At 41.2% G+C, this 20,668-nt stretch overlaps 1 protein-coding gene across 8 annotated transcripts in view; it reads left to right on the top strand.

The window, feature by feature from the left end:
* Window positions 1-20,668, top strand: part of TCF4 (transcription factor 4) — a 419,315-nt gene that overhangs the window by 199,739 nt on the left and 198,908 nt on the right. The window contains exon 1 of one of the 8 annotated variants that reach the window (XM_006891727.1): window positions 149-481. The exons of the other annotated variants lie outside the window; for them this stretch is intronic. The gene's annotated coding sequence lies outside the window, so the exon portion shown is untranslated. Of the gene's footprint in view, window positions 1-148; window positions 482-20,668 lie in introns of those variants that run through there. 8 annotated transcript variants of the gene reach the window in all.

Below are 20,668 nucleotides of genomic sequence, written 5' to 3'. Positions count from 1 at the left end.
CACACACACACACACACACACACACTAAAAGCACCAGATGCAAATTAATGGTAGGGAGTCTTTAACTCTTTATGGCAGCCCCCTAAATTTCCCTCATAGGAAACATGGAAGGAATGTGAGCCCTCAAAACTGGTTTCCTTTAAAAAAAATAGCAATCAGAGTACTTTTATCTGAGATCCAAGTATGAGAATTCCTGACAAACTTTAAAAAAAAAAATCATTATTTTTTTTAAAGGCAAAACAAAAACAAACCCTGCAACCTCTCCTCTTCTTTTCTTCTCCCTTTCAAGACTATTTAAATTTACATAGTAAAACAAGTTAGGACAGCCAAGCCCCAGCGTGTTGCGTTCTGTCCTAAGAGCTGGCAGATTTACGCCACAACAGTTTATTCACCCACATGCTTTTTGGCGACTCTTCATGTATTTGTGCCTAGATCTTCTGGTGCCTCCCTCGGTGAGCTACCCATAAGGTAAAAAAGAAGAGCAGGTATTTGGTTTTCTTATTCAGGGGTGTTTGTTGTTGTTGTTGTTGATTTTGAGGTTTTTTCTTGTGGGGGGTTTCTTTAGTGATTTGCTTTTCAGTTTCTTTGTGGTTTCGTGAGAGTTTTTGAGAGTGTGCCCACAATTCACTTCCTCAACACGTCTGGTTTAGCGTTATGCTTCAAACGTAATTTTCAGAAACACCACCTAATCAAATGGTATGGGCAGAGACCCCAGAACGGAGATGGTGACCAGAATTCCACATCAGAAGCTATTTACAAACCCATCGTGTGACGCTTTCAGAATGTGAGGCTTTAGTTTGGCAAATAACCTCCTGATGCCTGCCTGGGACAGTGCTTTGTCATAGTAACCTGAAGTTCATCTCAAAGTTCTGTCTGGTTAGAGAGAACCAATGAATCAGAGTTCTGGCCTGATGGCAGGTTTAATCTTTGGGTTAAATAAAAATTATTGTTAAGGCAGATCTTTATGTTGAGGCAGATGTCAACAAAAGAGAGTTTGAATAAATATTAAGAAAAGAGAAGCAGAGAGGCATATTTCTTTATAAATTGGCACACTTCTCAGCATTTTCACTCACCAGTGATAGAAAGCAACTCTGGGAGTTCCTAAGATGCAATTTCCTGTTTATTTGAAGTTAAGTTGGAATTTCCAAAGTTGCTAGGCCAATGTTGTTGTTTTTTTTTTAAAAAGAAAAAAGTAGAAACATGGCTTGTTAAGGGAAGACAGGAACTTTGAAATCCTAAATCTCATGTTTTAACAGTTTGTCCATAAAATAATAGGTGTCCTTGGTTTCTTAATTAAAACTTGCAAGTGAATCATTTTTTTTTGTTTTAACGACTTTTGGTTTTACTCCCCCTTTAACTGTTTTATGATTAAGTTTGACAAGCTGTTCTTGCCATTGCTTTGCCCACCTTTTCATTCCTCTGTCTGTGTGTGAAGTGTGTGTGTGTGTGTGTGTGTGTGTGTACGTACACGGGCATGTGTGTATGTATCACATGCCCATGGTCTTGAGCTAATGGTCTTTCTCCTTTCCTTTGAAATGCTCTCGTGGACGAATCATAGTCAGAAGAAGGTTTTCCTTTTTTGTTTACTTTTTTTTTTTAATGCGGGCACACTGCCCATCCAGATGGTAGAATTTCACCTGTAAGCAGTCTGAAAGGCTACGTTAATTCTGACATTTTATGGAGCCTTTTTCTTTTCTTTTCACAAAGTATGATGAACCGCAGAGTAACTGCTCAAGATAATGTTTCTGCTTTCCTTCCCCTTTTAAAGAGCATCCTGCCAGCACTGGTTCCTCCCCTCAAACCTCAAAAAAATCAGTCTTTTGAGCTAAACTGTAATCTGTGACTTCAGGCACTTTGCTCCTGTGGTCTGAGTCACATCTGATGGCATCTTGGGCCACTTCTAATGGGAAGGATAGCGCAGGGAAGTGCAAGGTTCGGATCTGTTGTTCATAGAGTCACAGTGACTCAGTTGCATCAAACAACAACAATAACAATGGAATAGATAGATCAGGTACTTTGGTGGCTCAGTGATTAAAGCCCCCAGCTGGTATCTAAAAGGGCAGCAATTTGAACCCCCTTGCACACGCTGTGTAAGAAAGATGGGGTAGTTTCCGTATTTATGTCTTTGGAAACAATTTTGAGGCAGTTGTACAAGGCCCTGTAGGATGGCAGAGTCCGGCTGGACCCAGGACTGTGATTTTAACGTGAATAAATGAGGACGTGAGGGCAGGAGCGACAAGTATTGGTCACCAGGTTACGTGTGGGGCAGCAGGTCTTCATTTAAGAAGCAAAATGTTCCAGTTGCTTTGCTAAATTCACTGTTGGCCTTCTCCTCCCGCCCAACGCATGGATGGGGTAGCGGTCATACGTACCTGGCAGTGTCCTCAGGTTCGGCTTTATTTTCAGTGCGGCCAACCACTGGTGGTTCATGTTAACGGAGGAAACCAAAGACATGGTTCCTAGTGCTTCGTTGACCTGGTATCGGGGAAGCGTGTTATTTTGAAGGACAGATTTGGGGGTTGTTTTGAGGTATAAGAGATAGAGAGGAAAACGGTAGAAATGATTTTTACTCAAAACGGTGGTAATCGTCATGGATTTTTCCGGATTTGGCGTTGAGTGCTACCCTCTCATGTTTTTTACTTCTAGAAAAGCCTTTGTTTGCATGCATGATTTCTAGAGTTATTTATAGAGCAAAGAAGATTTTAGAGGCACCTCTTCCCCCGGTTTATTCTCTTGGGAGAACATTTTTGAAACCACTGGACCGAAATCATACCTGCCAAGACTCTTACTAGGAAGCACAGATTTGGGGATGTTCGTTGCATTTTCTGCTTCCTGTTTTGCACACATTTGTTCCTCTGTGTGGTTGTGTGTCTCCTGTTGTCCACACTTTCCTAGAGTTATTGAACTCTGAAGTAGAAGCCCAGGAGGCATCAGTTATACCCCACAGAAAGGATTGCATGAGTCCAGGAGAATTAGAGCTCATGACCGAGACTTACGAAGCAGTTGTTTGCTCGGAAACATCCCCAGGTTGTGTTTCAGGTACTGCTGCAAATGATCAACATTTGCTTGTGGGCAGTGAAGCCCCAGTTCCTGACAGTACCCGTGGACTGGCTTCTCCCATTTCCCTTGCAAACTTTCCCATTGGCTGTGGTCCCTGCGATGTGAGTGGCTGGCTGGTAGAAATGTTGTCAAGAACATTTGCGTATCAAAGCAGCCTAAATATTTGCAAAAATGTTTTGCTTGAGGACAAAAAAAATTAGAAAGAATCCACTTAAGGTTAGGAAGTAACTGCTTAAACATTTTCAGAAGGGTTTGTGATTATCCCAGAGTTGCTTTCATAGTTCAGGGCCATGGAGGAATTCCACAGTTTTAAAAAATTTCAGTGATAACAAATGTTTGCCTTGAAGGATGCAAACTATAGCACAAAATGCACACAAAATATTTTTTAAAAGGTGAAGATATGTTTGAAAAGTGGCATTTTATGAACTTTTAGAACAAAAGATGTCACAAGAGGGCCTTTTGAAATGAGATGTGATAGCTCTGAGTTCCTTTTCTCTCAGAGATTCCTCCCCCCACCCCACATGCAACAGCTGTCTTCTTATGGTAAGACAGTCATGCTGTTGAGGGTTTATAAACTTTGTTTTGATTGTGATGCTTTGAATGTCCGACCTTTCCTCTTTTACTTGGTGAAGAGTTGAACCACCTTTCACTGGTGGTCTGCAAGCAGTATACCTAAAACTCAAGGCAGGCCAATTTTCCCAGTTTGTTACAAAGTAGGAGTTGAATGTTGACAATTACTGTACTCAAAAGGGCCCCCCCCACCCTATCAGGTATTACTTTACCATCTGGACATTTTAATTAGTAATAAAAATGTGGATCTGGGTACACAGAGAAAGGATCTACAGTATACGATGGCCCAGTGTGCTGTTGGTGTTAAGATGTGTATGACTACCTTAGAGATTTATGTGTCTATAATTCTGTGTTAAATCAGTCAGTATTCTTTCCTCCTAGAAAACCCAAGCATAGACTTCAGGCACTTTTTAGAGTGGGGCACTAGCTCTGGTGGCCTAGTGGTAAAGAGTTGCACTGTCAAAGCAAACGCACATGGTTCGAATCTGCCAGTGGCTCCACAGATGAAAGATGTGTGATTTACAGCCCCTGAAAACCTGCAGGAGGGTCATCTACAATTCAGTTCAGACCAGGCAGCACATGACATCATTACAATACAAAAAAATTTGTCTGCTTAAGTAAGAGATACTTCTTCTTGTTGTTGTTAAGTGCTGCCAAGTCATGTATGAAATAATTGCCTATAGATTTTTTTTTTTTAAAAAAACAGGCCACTGTAGGCCATATTTGTTTTAAGTAATGTGTAGCGTGTGGCTGTATCCTGTTGGTACTAGAGGAAGATTTGAATTTAAGATGTGGAGCCTTCGTAGTTCACAGCTGTGTGTCCTGAGACCACTAAATGAACTGCTCTCGGAGTTTCATATTTCTCCCCTACAGGATGAAAATATTAATAATTATAGTTATACCAACCTTAACAGGATTATCTATCAAATCTTTGATGACCAAGTCTTTGAAAACCCTTGTTAAGATAAAGAACTTAGAACAATTGATCATTATTACAAAATACAAATTACCAGTTTATAACCCATATACTTTCAAATTCATTATTTCTGCTTAACTTTAAAAAATATGAAACATGCAAATAGTGTCCCCTAAGTGATTAACAGCCGGGAACTTTGGGACAACAAAAAAGCATATGAATATTTTAAAATGTGACACAAAATGACCAGTTTTTCAAAAGTTTCTGTTTATCTGCTTTGAAAGGATGTTATTCTTAATTAAGGCAGAAGCAGTAGCACTTGGGGGAAATAGTGACCCTCTGGAGAAATGGAGAGTGAAATAGTTTAGGGAAATGAGTCTTAGCAGCTTTAGGAAGATACATGCATATTCCTCTTAATCATTGTGAATTTCATGTTTCCAAACCGGTGGGAATGAAATCTTCAGTGGCCTTCATTATCATTTAGAAGAACTTACCCATTACAAGTTGAAAAATATAGGTGTGTATCTAGATATTTCTTGTTTCCTGCGGATAAGTATTTGCTCCAGAATGCTTTATCCCAAGGCAGTAAGGAAGCTGATAGAATTACTGTTTGACACCGGACCAGATGAGTTTGGACGCTTGTATCGAAAGTGTTTTCTGCTTTTATTACAAATCCAGTTCCCACCTAGAAAGCTCTTCAGGAGAAATAAGAGCATTTGTCCGCATGATTTAAAAGCACGGTGTAATAGTAGACTGTGATATAATGGCAGCAATTTTGGGGCTTTCATTACTTTTGTTTCCCTCTGCCTTGATGTAATAAATGCACACCTTGATTATTGTACAGTGATTATTTACATTGCCTGCAACAACAAATATTTATTATTGTAGACAACCAGTTAATAAGCAGAGTGTCTTAGAGAACCTTGTAAGTCTAGTTTCTGGGATGCAATATTAGCAAGAGAGTGTAGAGTTCTTGTTGGTGGAATACAAAGGGGAGATCAGTTGGTTTGAGGCTGCCTCAGCTCACTCATTAATTTGATGAATATTAGGTAAATTAGAAATGAAGCTGTAATATGCCAGTTAGGACTGTCCCACACCCCGACTAAGACTTTTTTTCTCTCTCTTTCAATTTTGAGTCAAGAGTGGAAACTGCCTTTCGTGGCGTGTTTTGATCACCTTCTTATAAATGTTCCCATCTAATGGCCGGTGTGATCTAAAGATCTGAATCAAATGATCACACAGGGCTATACATGATTTGTCTTCAGATTTTAAAAAGTGAAGCTACAAGTGCCCTTCTTTGGAGACGTGATTTGATGAAAATGAGCATGTCAACTTTAACCTTTATTCATCAGTATCTGTATGCAATGTGGCCACAGAAGAAATTGTGGACTTTTTGGAAAGCTAGTGTCAAAAAAAAAAAATTCAGTTGTGATTTAGGGGGACAGCATTGTAAATTTAATAAAAAAAAAAAAAAGTAATTCAAAGTAAAGTCTGTAGCCAAACTCCTTAATTGTGATGCATTTGCTGAGCTCCCCTCTTCCATCGTCAGGTCGGCTCTGATGCCATATGGCCTACTATGGAACATTTAACTTGTCAGATATAATGGATTGTCCTGGAAGCAGATTTTTGCTTTGAGCACTCGGCTCCTTTCTTGCATTTCACTCTCAGCTCCAGGCTGCAGGATGAAGGATTGTGGTGGAAATGCAAAGAAGAGACACACAGTTGATTCCCCTGAAGAGAGTGACCTATATGTCACCAAATTTTACCCACGTAAAGAGGCATTATCCCCGTCACTGGCCTTAGCAGGCTGCATGTCACAATCATTTAAATTTGCCTGGACTTAACAGATTGTGCAAACATTTCAGAATTGAATGCTTAGGAATAATAAAGCGTCGTCATTCTAACTTATGCAGAAACGGGAGAGTCACATCAGCTGAAGAATGAGTAGTGTTTATCCTGACCTACACGGAACCCAAACCACCTGGCTTGGAGTTGCTGTAAATGAAGTTGATCTTTCAAATCTACCAAAGACATTTAAAAAATAAATCATACTAGAGAGAGTCCCTGGCTTCATTGTTTTTGCTTGATGAGTGGAGGTGAGGTTGAAGTGAACATTCCTGTGAATGGACGAGTACTGGTCCATTATCTTACCAAGCTCACCATCTTGACACTTGAGAAAATGGTCCTTTATAGTCTTCTGTATTATTGGAAATGAAAGATTAGATAGCTTGTGGACTATTTCATCTTTTTATCCGGAGAAGTACATATTTATTTGAGGTTTATTTTAATTTGGTGCTTTCATGATGTGTTTTTCATTTCCTTTTATAATTTTTTTTATTGTTAGTAAAATCACAGACTTGCACAGCACTAGGAAGAATTTGAGACCTATGCATTAATGGAAGAACTTCCTTAAAAAGAATAAACAGTGCCCTGTCTACATGTACTATGCATACAATGCTGGGTACAGCTATTCTGGTAAACACAACGATAACAGCAAAGCAAAGCTTGTAACACAAAGACTCAGAATAGGCAATTGACAAATAGTCAAGCACACATCAGTAGAAAAAGAACTTAAAAGACCTTCAGAATATCTCATTGAACCATAATATGGTATATATTTTCTTGATATGGGGTTAAAAAAATGAAATAGATTTGCATGTGGAAAATGCATACACACTAGAAGCAACTCCATTTGGGAAAGAAAAAACATTTTAGTGTTGGAAATTTTAGTTATTACTTTCTTCTACAAGTTCATATATTGTTGATATTTTCTAATATAGGTCTTATAAATACTACACTGGCCTTAAATTGATGTACGCTCACTTATATAACAAAGAAAAATTCTTTTCACAAACAACTTTTCTTAAATCGCAACTGAAGTCTGTGTTGGACTAATGAAGTGTACTTGTGCGGTAGACAATATGCTTTACCAATCCTGAGCGGAGCACAGTTCTTTTTACTAATGCCACTGTTAGGATGCCGCAAGCCCTCCCTGGCCCCTCTGACATCCCCCCACCTCAGTTTAAATTTTGCTCAGGGTTGGGGAGTGCCTAGCCATGGCTGGCTCTTGTTGGGACAGGTGCGCCCTCTGCTGGGTGCTCAGATACTCCATGGGGTGAGTATTGGTTTTTGTTTCTACTGCAAGGTGGTGTGTGGCCTCCCCCCCCCCCCTTGTAGATTTTTTTTAAAACATTTCTACACAACTGATCGGATATTTGCAATGATTACTGAATTACGGCTTAGTGCTGAGCATGCCCGTTAATTTGTTTTGATTTAGAGATAAAGGTACTTTATACATTGTTTGGGTTTTTGTTTTGTTTTGTTCTTGTTTTTGTTTTTTTGCTGTTTTTTTTTTTTCTAAAAAGACTCTTGATAGTTCAAGTAATATAAAAAGTAGGTGCCACACTTGGAATTTTTTTTTCACACTTGAAATTTTAAAGTGACTGATTTCACATTATCAGTAATATTTTTGTTGTTGTTTTTGACGTGTTGCCTGACCTGATTACACTTAAGAAGAATTCTTGTTTAACCAGGTTGGAATGGAAATGATAAAGGGAAAATATTGAAAATTTGAAATATGACTAACAGATGAAGTAAGCAATTGCTGGAAGACATTTTCCTGTTAACTAATCAGTTTTCACTGGTTTTACCAAAGAAATTGAATATATACTTAAATTTCAGTGTTTGAGAAAGGTATATTCCATTTTCTTGCAGATGAAATAAAATGGGTTTTTTTTGTTTTGTTTTTTGTTTTTTTGGTTTTTTTTGTTGTTTTGGTGTTTTGTGGGTTTTTTTTTGTTTTGGTTTTTTTTTTTTCAGACATTGAGGTTGGTGGTTTGAGCGGGCCTTTGTGCTCTGCTCTGTTTGGGGTAGCTGTTTATGGAATGATGGGTGCTCTTTCACAGTCACAGAGCCCTGTTGTAACAAGGGAACTCCCTCCCTGCCATCCTTGATTGGATCAGGAGCATCCTTGGGTCCTGCCATGCTAGGAATATAGGAACATTCGTCCTGGACCGAATTCCAGACAACTAAAAATTAATTTCTTATGAATGAATTCTGTATAACTCAGAATCAAAATCATTGTGTGTTTATGTGAAGAGGAGGGTAGTTCAGAACATTAGAAGTGCTCTTGTTATGCATTTCACATTTCTTTAATATGTGAGCAAAACCCATCTAAAGTTCCAGACTAGCTGTCTAAGACACGGAAAGGCCAGAGAACTTAGGGAGTAAGAGGGGGAAAGCCATTCACCTAGTGCATACATTGTGAAAGTACCATTTTTTAAAATTTCTTTTTATTTTATATCACTTACCATTGAGAGAAAGATGGGCAGTCTTTTCCCATGTGATTTACTGCCTCCGAAAACCAGGTGGAGGGTCACGTAGGAGTCAGTTCCAACATGGCAGTACATAACAACGACGTCATTTGCCATAGTCAATTGAATATGCATTCAAATGATAATTACATCCTAACAAGAACTGTGTTGGTGATGGTGGTGTGCTGTCTACTTGTTTTCAACTTATGACGAATCCATAAGACAAAGAGAACTGGCTCCATGGAGGTTTCTAAGCTGTAATCTTGATGACAGCGCATTCCCAAGCCTTATACTGTGGAGCCGGTGTTGTTCTGCATTGGTGCCAATTTATAGCTGATCTTTCAGTAGCATTTCAGAGGCAGTAAATCACATGGGACGAGAGAGCAGCCAGCAAATTCGAACCACATACATATGGGTCAGTAGCGCAGGTCCTTACGACTGAGTCAGTTTAGTTCCAGCTCAACAGTATACAACAACAGAAACATCATATCCCAAGGGAACCACTGGTGGTAAAAAATTACATTGCCAACACAGAGGTACACAGTTCAACTCCACCAACTGAACCATGAGCAAAAAAGATGAGCAGTCCTCTCCCATGCCTTTTACTGGCTCTGAATACATGCTGAAGGGTCAGCGAGTTGCTTCCAACTCAGCAGTACCCAACAACAAGCCAATATGTGAGCTTTAATTGCTAGCAGTTTTGGTTAATGGCCAAAAGCTTAACCATTGTGCCACCAGGACTCCTAACAAATCCTGTGTTCCCATTAGCTCTATTATAAAGGCATCCTTTTGGTTTTGGGTTTGTTAGTTGGTTGTTTTTTTTGTGTTTTGGGGTTGGTTTGTTTTTTTTTTTTTTACTATCTCGTTTTAATTGTCTTAATGGTTACTTTTTTCTTTAACTGTGATTTTAATGAATGACTGTAGAAAAGTTGGATATTCATTCATTGTTGTATGTTTATTTCCCTTCCTATTCCCTTCACGTTCACTTTAACAGATTTTGTTGCAGAATTTCCTTCCCTCCACCCACCATCTACTTTGCTGTGCACCTCTTATTCTGGACTGTTGTCCTATAGACAATGCCTAATCATATATTCCTTTTAAACAGTTCTTTGCTTCATCTGTTCCAATGCAGTGTTCATTATGTATCCCCTCTTTTCTTAGTTTTCCCCCAACCCCCATGCCAGTCCTGTTTTTTTACAGTAGTGTTATGCAGTATTTGTCCTTTTATGACTGAGATATTTCACACAGCATAATGTCCTCCAGGGTCACCCAGGTTCAGTTAGGAGAGCTCCGGTGGCCTGTTGGTAAGAACCTGCGCTGCAATCCCAAAGTCATGCAGTTCACATCTATCCATTGCTCACTGGGAGAAGTGTGGACACCTCCTGTACAGTTAACTGCCTCTGAAAAGCTCCTGGAGTGTCAGCTATGAATCAGTTTCAACTTGACAACACACAGCAACAACAGTGGCATCTTGAGTGTGATCCTGAACGCGTGCCTTTCCCGATGCCGTCTTATGCCCATGAGGACACATTCGATGCACTTTCTTTATGCATCTCCTCTCTGTTCCCATTCTGTCCCCTTTCCATGCACATTATTATACTGTTTGCATGCTAGTATTTTAGCCACGTAAATTGTTACCTCATTTACTGACTCCCCAGCTTCCAGCCCGTAGCACACAAGATCTCCAACAAATACTCATTTCCAAGTCTCCTGATTCTTGAACTTCTTTCACAACCCTTCCAATGTCTTTTTCTATTTGTTTGTAATTTTAGAATAATGCATGCTACATATTTGACTTTCTTGTGTGTTTCGGTAGATGAGGTCATTCTGATGACCACTCGGCCCCTTTCTTCTCTTGTCTCTTCCTCTCCCTGGCCTCCCTTCCTCTCCGCCCTGTGCTTTCCGCCTCCTCTCCCCAGCCTTGCTCATAAGGTCTGGGTTCTGGTGGCTTTTCTTAAACAGCATGGGTTGGGACTCTGCTTTGTGTGAGTTTGTTTGTGAGTCATCACCTTCCTGTAAGAGTAACTATTAATAATACTGCAGGCCAGCCAGACTCTGAGTCCTTTGATCCTGTTTTCCTAAGAGTGAGATCCTTGTTAGTCTGTCCGTTTTAAGTTGATCTTGAAAAGTAGGCTTAACTCAAAAACATTCTTATATGAATCTGACAGTCTCCCCACTTGTCTGCTCCAAGGGGCTCTGAAATAGATTTTGAGTAATGAGCCGTCTTCCCTCAGCCATCCAGTGGTGTAAGTTTAGGAGATGTAAACCGGTAGTGTTTCAGTGCTAAAATAGATTATAGATGCCTCTGTGTGTATGTGTATATACTCAGGCACACACAGTGCTTATATCTCTTCCCAGGGATTAAAATTTTGCTTATACATGAATACACACACACACACACACACACTGTTATACACACGCATATACTGTGTATAAAACCTGTGACCTTTCTCCATCTCCTTAATTTTTGTGCAGTCTTGAGTATCGTCTATCACTATGTATGTGGTTTATTAAAAAAAAAAACAACATGTTAACATTTTTTTGTTTATCATCTCAGCTTGAAAATTGAGGCCATTGTCTCCATGTTAAAATGGATGTTTTCCATGTAGAAACTCTTTTATCAAAAATCCAATGCAGAGTAGGGAGCCGTGGAAGCTTAGCGGTAAGGAGCTGTGTTGCCATCCTGAAGGCACATGGTACGAATCCAGCAGCCGCTCCGTGAGAGATAGACGAGACTTTCCTCCGCTGCGGTTTGCTGGTCTCCAGCTCAGCGGCATTCGACACCATCAGCAACAACACGAGCTCACGACTGTTACAATCTCTTACTGTTTACTGACTCAGTTAAACATCCAGCAGAATGTCCTACCACCAAAGGCGATCCGTTGCGTGAAATGTCGCCGCTGATTTTCTTAAAACGTGTCCATGATCTCCAAAAAAATAATCATCCAGCCAACACCTTCTTTATCATATGGTGGTGTTTCTGTTGGATACGAACAGAAACGGCAAACAGGAATTCCAATGGCACGAGAATGGGCTCTACCCCCCAGCGTGGACTGGCTCTGCTCATGGTAGTATGGACCGATAGAGACCTAACAAGTGAAGCTTGGTGCTGATGGGCCTTGGAGTTGAGTGCTACCTTCTGCTCTTCCAATAGAATGGATCTACATGGGTTCAGAGCAAGGTGGGCCCGTGCTGCCGCTGTTAGAGGCCTTTTGGTCCACTTTGGTCCATCGTGTGTCTCTCTGTCCCCGTAACTAGAGTAGAACTGCTCCACAGGAGCAGTTGTTTCTTGGGATATGTTGTTAGGAGGGGTCAATCCTTGGAAAGAGTCATGAGGATCGGAAGACCCTCGATAAGATGGAGTGACACAGTGACTGTAGCTGTGGGCTCCAGTGGGTCAGAGACGGTGGGGGTGGCACAGCTTGTGAATGTTCGGTTCTGTAGTTCACAGGGTTACTGTGAGTTGCAGTCCCATTTACGGCACATAACAACAATTTTTAGGAAACTGATCTATAGATTTTTTTCTTCTTCTGGATGGGTTAGAACCCACAACCTGTTGCTTTACTGCCTACTGCTTAATCACTGGGCCAGCAGGGCTCTTGAGTGGGCCTGTGCTTATAATTAAAAAAGCAAGAACTTTCCTTTTTTTTATTTTTTTATTTTTTAGTTTGTTCATATGGAATAATGGTGTTTCTGAAAGGAAACTAGTTGGTAATGTGGAATTAATTTTGAAATTTCTAAAACAACTAGTCCTCCTCAGCAGAACTGAAACATTAACATTTAAAGCCCCAACACACTGGCCCATGCAATGCAATCATCTGCAAAGACCTTAGAGATCAATAATTATCCTTTTTAACAATTCGGTTAGATAGATTGGATTAAATAGTAATCTGGGTGATGCTTGTTTGTGACCCTCCAGGTGACCAGCCTTATTGAGGGGCCACAAACATAAAAAGAATTGTGTTTATCTCTTAAATTGGTTATCCTCATTCCTGGCTTGTCAGAAATAACCAGAGAGATTTTATGAAAAATTTAAAAATGGGGAATACCAGACCCAACTCTACTGCATCCAATTACCTTGGGGGAGAGGGCCCAGGTGTCTGTGTTGAGAAAGCCTTCCAGGTGAGTCTCAGGAGCTCCTAGGTTTGTTAGGCAGAGAATTAAAATCATGGTCGGAGGAGGAAAGCTTTCCCTCACACCCATCCTCTGTCTTCCCCACAGTGAAAATATTTTATCTTTTCTTTCATACTTCAAAGTGACCCTTTGAATTTGACAAGAAAATCTACTGTCTCTTAAAAAGCTTTCAGATGTATACGTTGTTTCTTCAGCAGCGACACAGTTAGGTCCTTAACTGCCTTGGTTCTACCTAATCACAGTGGATACGAACTGCAGTCAGAATCTCCAACGGGGTGTGGGCAGTCTTATTAAGGTATTATTCAGCAAGAACCAGTGGTGAGTTACTCATTAGAAGGAAGTTGAGTGATTTCCGAGTTGCCCTTAGTCCCTCGGGTCTCCAGGGGACCCTTGTACAAATTGCTGATTCAGAAAATCATTAATCTGGTGGTTCTAGTGGTACTTTAGTGGCCTTAAAGAGATATTTGACACACCTCCGCAAGCAGCTAAGTTATCCCCATGATTATGTTGATTAATTACACACTCAGTGGAATTAGGGTTATTTTCAATAAAAGATTCTCCTGCAGTTGGAAAAAAAACACAGCATAAAACTCATTTGTCTTTAATTTGATAATATGTGCGTGATCCCGGGAACGGGAGGACTTGGTGGCTGTTGTGAAGGATGTGTAAACTAATCTAAGGCAGTGTTTTTTATTTTGCATTGAGAAGCTCTTTATTATTTATTATTATTATATCATTATTATTGTTGTTGTTGTTGTTAATAGCCATTGAATCGTAGATGACTCTGTGAATGAAAAGCCTGAGCACTGTTCATAGAGTTTCTGGAGGCAAGCCGTTTCAGAAGTGAATGCCACTCCTGCTTCCAAACTTGTTTTAATCGGGGAGCTCCACCAAACACTGTCCACCATGGGTAACCATTATCTCAAATATTATTATTATTATTTTAAATATACCGAGAGCCTGTCTACTCAGTGTTTCTTAGTGGTTAACATCTTCATCCTTCAAAGGACTTTGTCAATTCCTCTTTGACTTAACAGTGAATTGAGTTTAAATGATTTCTTTTGGAGGGCGACGGATTAGAGTTACGAAGGATGAAAAGGCAGGTGGCATCATGGATGTTGCCACGACATCTGGAATTACCCCCAGGTGAAGCAGCATCCAGCAGAAGGGGTGTTGACCCTGGAGTTGGAAGGTGATGCTCTAGCTTTCTTTCCTCTTACCAGTATCACTTCTTCCGTCTCTATGAGCTAGTTGCTCTTTCTGCGTTCCAGTGGCCTCCTCCAGGAAAACGGGCTGATAGTCTGTCTGATGAGTTCTCAGGGTGTGCTGTCTTAAACAATAGAAGGCATTTTGCGTTCTGCAGTGTGAGCTGTAAATGGGAGTGCTTTAAGGAGACTGGACTATAGAATGCGGACAGACCAGAGGCCGTTTTCCAAAGGAAGGAACTCTGTTGGTGCCTCAAGATTCCCAGCACTTCCTGAGATTTTAGTGCTCTTCCTGTTTTGAAGGCACCGTGCCTAGACAGGATGAGCGAATTAGTGGTGAAATGCAACCCAAACTCTGAACTTCCCAGCAGGATCAGAGGTAGAGACCATTACTGCAGAAGTCCATCTTTATGGTTTGAAGAACAGTGATGAAGGCGAGAGACGTGGCAGTCATTTCTGGAAAACGAGTTAGCCTCCTAGTTCCCGTGATCCCTCACTACCAGCTGTATACGGTGTAGCTCCCTTCTGTCTCCAGCCCCCCCCCCCCCCCTTGTTCTTTCCATTTTCAATTTGGAAAGGAGGATTTTCTGTCTTGTGGAATGACCAGTTCATTTACTAGGATTAATTGTGTTGTAATTCTCTTAGCATGAAATTTCTTTTAAATTTGCATTCTGTAATAATATCTGTGGATGAAGAGAGCCTTGTCCTTCTGGAGGAGAGAACCAATGTACTTTCAAGACATTTTAGAAATAGGAAGAATAATGTCAATGTCTGCAGTCCTGAGTTGATCTAGATTCCCTACCTCCGTATTGGGTTCAGGGAAAATGAAAGTTGACCGGACATACCTGCATGACCAGCGATTGGGATTGTCATGAGAGACAGTTATGAGACATCATAAAATAAATAGCCAAGACTTAGGGGGATTTTAAGATTAATTGAGGTAAAATACCATTCAGTTTGAAAAATTAGCAATTAGAAAATGACACGTATATTAAACCTTTGCATTCTTGGCATTAAAGTTTATTTACTAAGCCATAGTATAGTAGTTTATAAGGGAGCTCTGGTGGTCTCGTGGTAAAGAGTTGTGCCAGCAACCCAAGGGTACATGGTTCAAATCAACCAGCTGTTTTATGGAAGAAAGATGGACAATCTCCTGTGTAGTTAACTGCCTCTGAAAGCTTCCTGGAGGCTCGGCTGTGGGACACTTCTGACTTGATGTTACACAACAGTAAATCAGCAACAGTTCCTAAGTTCCTCATAATTTGCTTTAAGACAGAGACGATCCCTGCTCAAGTAAATTTAAGAAATCCTGGATTAAATAAAATGACATAAAGGTCTTCACTGCAGGACTTCTCAGAGCATTTACCACACAAAGATTGTGTCAATTTCGGAGGGAAGCTATAGATAGCTTGTAACATTTCCTCACTGTTTTTAATTAGCTTCTCTTTTGTTTTTTGGAGACTGTTCCACAGGAGACAGGTGAGGTAAACTCTGCTGCCTTATATATAATTATATTTTAACGTTCACTTTTCCCTTTGCATTTTTAATGCACTTGTACTCGTCACATAGGGAATGTGCAGCAGTGCAGTTTTCCATCATGTTTTGGTTAATTAGTTGCTTTGAGTTAACACGGAGGTGGTTGCGGTTTATTGTGAGACGTCACAGCTTCCCCGGATATCGTTTGTGAAGCTATAATGCACCTGGAGACCTTTTTAGGGATAAAGCACCATGTAAATGTAAATTATCACCACCTATAAGACACTTTCATTAATTTCATATCAAATTCATGAGCATTTTGAGCTCTGGGATTTGAGAGTCTTCAGCATTGGGCCTCCAGTTTATTTATAGATATTTCCCCCCTAGACTTTAAAATACTAGAGGCATAGCACAGTGCCAAGAGCATAGCCTTTGACTGCCTTTGCCAGTATTTGAATCCTGGCTTTGTCACTTGGCTCTTGTGTGACTGGGACACTTCTCTGTACCTCAGTTTCCTCATCTGTAAAATGGGGATATCTGGGCCTGCCTCACAGAGTTGATGTGCAGAGTGAATAAATCAGTCTTCACAGATCCCTTCATGTTGTAATTAATACCTGGTGAGAACTCAACTCTTCTTATTTGGGCAGGAGAACAGAAAGGCATGAGTGATTTAAAATGTAAGGAATATGAAAAATAGCCGCATCTGTATTTTCAGGACCCCCGGAAAATGCAGCTATAATTAAGTAGTCCTTTCAGTGGTAGGAAGGTGTGCTGCAGTGCCTAAGGCAGGTGTTTTGCATCCATCACCTGCGCCTTTGGAGAAAGATGGGCAGTCTCCTCCTATGTGATTGACCACTTCTGAAAACCTGCTGGATGGTCAGCTATGGGCTGGTTCTGACCTGATGGCACACAGCAGCAGCTATTAATAACGGGAATTCTGGGTAAGGAGCTGCACTGTTAACCCAAAGACAGGCTGTTCAGATACACCGGCTGCTTCTCGGGAGAAGGAAGATTACTGTCCTCATGTGTGATTTACAGCCTCTGATGACCCCCCACCCCCACCCCGGAGGGTTCAGCTGTGAGTCTGTTACAACTCCAGCAGCAGCAGCAGCAGCAAAACAGCGACAACAGCACTAGTAGAGTAGCAAGGGATAGAGTGGGGGTAGGGCAGAGGACAAAGATCAGTTTTGACTGAAGACATGTAAATGATGAAGTTTCTTAGTTTGATTCTAGGATACAAAAGGCTCAATCTTTGGCTCCAAGAATGAGGTGCTCTGGTGGCCTCATGGTAAGAAGCCATGCTGCAGTCCCAAAGGCATGTGGTTCAAAGCCACCAGATACTCTGTGGGAGACTGTCTCTTCCCGTGTGATTACTGCCCCTCAAAACCTGATTTAACAGCAAGCAGCAACGGCAATCTTGTTTGGTGGTGTCCTGTAGCAGCAGAGGCATTTTGGGTTTTGGGTGTGTTGGATTATTTTTTCTCCCCTTCAATAAAATTTTTCTTTCATACTGGTTTGCTTACAAAGCTCGTATACATTGTTTTTTCACACTGGATCTTTCCCATTTCCTTTACCCATCACTCCCTCTACCCATCCTCACCCCTCTGCTCGTACACACCCAGCATCCTCATACACATTTTACTAGTTATCTTTCTGTTTCTACAATAGTGGATCAGATGAGCTTTTATGTTGACAGTTTCACAGGCAGGTAATATACCACCATTGTTGTTGCTGAGTGCCTTCGAGTTGGGCACGACTCACAGTGACCATATCAACAAAAGGCCTGAAGCCCCTCTACAACTATCGACATTTATCAAAGTTCATAGAGTTTCCGGAGGCATGTTGTTGAGGAAGTTGATGCCACTCCTGCTTCCAGGTACATTATTCCATTGGGCACAATGCCTGTCAATTAGATACCATTTTGAAAGTGGCCTTTTAAAAACAAATCATTTTTAAGACCAAAGCATGAGCCTGATATTATTTATTCTACTGATCAACCACAGGGGACTCTTCCGGGTCACAACTTGTATGTAGGAATCACAGTGTTGATAAATTACTCCTCTCTGTTTCTAGTTTTGGTTGTTTGTTTTTTGGGGTTTTTTTTTGGTTTGTTTGTTTTTAGTGGCTTAGGACTACTCAGTGTGTTCAGTGTACTACTATAGTAATACACCAAACGTGTATTCTATAATATTTTCATGCTTGTTGAGTCATGTTGACATTTCCCAGCAATAGGAGGCCATGGATGCACTGAACAAAAAAAAATTAGAAGTCAGATAGCTAATAAGAAGGTCGTATGAAAATGTTCAGTGTCAAATTCTGAGACCTTTTTTTTTAAATCACTCCGCCTCCAGTTAGGTTCCTAACTCTTCTTGTGATGGTAAGATACCATTGACTAGATTGCAAATGTTGGTCTTGAAAAACCCAGGAAGTAGCTCCTGTTTCTACCTGAGTTCTTTCTTCAAGGCACCAGCAGAAGCAAGGAGGGCCTCTACTGATTGTCAGCTGGCGTCGCTTCCAGCACCGAGATGGGAATATCAGCTTTAACAGCTGATGGGTTCAGTTTGGTTGGAACACATGTTGACTCTCCGGATTGTTTGCTCACTGTAGACGCTGACTTGTTCGAGACGGGGCCCGCGTGTGATCTCCTTTGTCTCCAGAAGGCTTGATTGACGGATGTTATGCCTGCTCATTTGCAGTGCCTTTCTTGTTTCATTTAAAAAATTGTGACATAGAATTACATGTTCCTTGTATACATCGTTTTTTGCAGAAGAAAAGTTGTTTAGCCAATATGTCGACTTAGTTTATGAAACCCTCTCCTTAGCTTTCATTCAGCCTTAAGTGTGCTCGGTTAGGCCATGGTGTTCGGCTCATGCACGGCAAATCGTCACCAGCAGCAAAATTTAACATTTGGTCCTTGTAGGTATAAAGATGAATCAAACGCCTGACAAGATTTGTCTCTGGTTTATATTTCAGAGTGTGTATGCTTCCCCACCCCCCTTTATGGGCATGGGACAAATGTTACTAACGGGTACTTTTAGTTTTTAAAATATGGACAGCAGTGCTCCATGCAGTAAAAGACTTGAGCGATTAATGCTACCCTTATGCCTCCTTTGAGTAGTTTTAGCCATGGGGCTTGGCGCTGCCACCATTGTCTTTGTGCCAAAAAATATCCGCAGCGGCTGCCGTGTCCTCGTCCTGGAGGATTGTCTAGAAATTTCCGCAGTGAACGCTCCGGGTTTGTTCAGCGCAGCTATCTCTTTTTAAATATTGGGAAAACAGCATCCAGAGCTCTGGCAGGGCTGCGGCGCGGTGGCAGGGCTGCCGGGGGAGGTGGGTGGTGGAGATGGAGGACAGGAGAAAGGGGCTGCCCACACCCTGCCCTGTTGGTCCAAGTGCCAGGCGTCCATGCCCTTCCTACCGTGGAGGAAGCCCAGACACTCAGCCTTCGTGTCCAGGAGCAGAGAGAGGTACTTAGAGATCCTACCCAAACATGTCACCAGCGCTCTTGGCAATGTTATTATCTCAAAGAAATGTTCCACCAAATTTTAAGTAGAAAATCAACATCAAGACCGTGCCTAAATGTTAGTGGACAGTTTAAACAATAAAGACACCCCACCCTCCCGAAATTAAGGTATCATTTTAAAAATGGCTGCTTTTTGGCGTTTAAAAAAAAAATGATGGGAATGGATGTGTTATGTTTTAGTTGGCTCTTGGATTTTATCCATGGTCTCTATTGTGTTCCCAAACAGAGGTTTGGGCTCGGAGCTTGGATTTATAGTTGAATTTGGGAACAAAAAGATGTAATAAAGTTAAAGGCTTACACTATCACGATGAAATCTGTTCGTTCCTGATCTCCAGAGCAATCTATTTGATGGTAAGAGTGGATGCTACAGATGAAATCTTTACAAGGAGCATAATCTGGGGGGGGGGGGGGGAGCTAGCCCACCTCGCAGCCTCCTGCTGGCTGCGCTGCCTCTTTGGTTCCACACAGGCTTCGACAGAGTCCTGGACTAGTGCCCATTGATGTCATGGAAACACTCAAATTACTGAGAATGATTCATGTCTATGCTGGTCTCTGATCCTCCCCCACACAAACAGGAGTAGATTTTTAACCCTGACAACTTGTAATTTGCAGTGGGTTTATTTTTGTATCTGCATAAATATTTTTTAACAACCAAAATTAAGATTAAGCAGTCTGTATCTGATATGATAGTAAAGAATACTGGGTCTGTGCAGCCGGAGGACTTCAGGGACTCTGTGCAGTCACATCGCATTCTTCTCCTCAGCTCGCCCTCCTCCTCCTGTCCTTCCTCGTCCCTCCTCCCTTTCTTTTCTCCATCCTCCCTCTCTCTCGCTTCCTCTCCCCCCATCTTCTTCTTCTTCTCTCTTTTTGTAGCCCTTACCATTTGTACTGACCCTCTAGTGTATACTTAATAAAAGGAATTAGTCCCAAGCTGTGCACGTGGAGTGAGAGAAATTCTGGGAGAGTAATTCTTCTCTTCAGTGTGAAACCCGAGTGACAAAATATTTCTGGATGGTGAAATTTATGTTGGCTACCTTTGTTAATCTCAGCGACCGAATGACACAGGTGACCTCTCTGACTCAAAGTGCATTTCCCAGCTCCTCTTGTAGACGTGACCCCACCAGGACACTGGATGCTCGATTTCCTTGGAAAGCAGAGCAAATTCCACTTTGTAGTATCTGTTTATCTTTCTGGCTGTCTGTCTGGCTGCCTTCCTGCCTAGCTGTGTGACTGCTACACAGGTAGATATCATGTCAAAGTGAATTGTATGGTAGTTGTGTTGAAGCTTTTATAGACGCATGGGCCAAAGAATTGGTTCACTTCATTCTTAGCCCAGTAGTTTATGATAGTCAAGTCTCTTCTGTTAGGAACACTTGAGGACAAGTTCAGGGGTGTCCATAGTTTATATTTTACTTACATAAAAGAATAACTATGTCTGTTGGACAATTGGCTCCAGGTAAATAAATAGGTC

The sequence above is a fragment of the Elephantulus edwardii genome, unplaced genomic scaffold, assembly GCF_000299155.1.
Source record: "Elephantulus edwardii isolate Elephantulus edwardi_28Jun2011 unplaced genomic scaffold, EleEdw1.0 scaffold00103, whole genome shotgun sequence".
Taxonomy (NCBI): Eukaryota; Metazoa; Chordata; class Mammalia; order Macroscelidea; family Macroscelididae; genus Elephantulus; species Elephantulus edwardii.
This window is presented reverse-complemented; position numbering and strand designations above follow the sequence as displayed.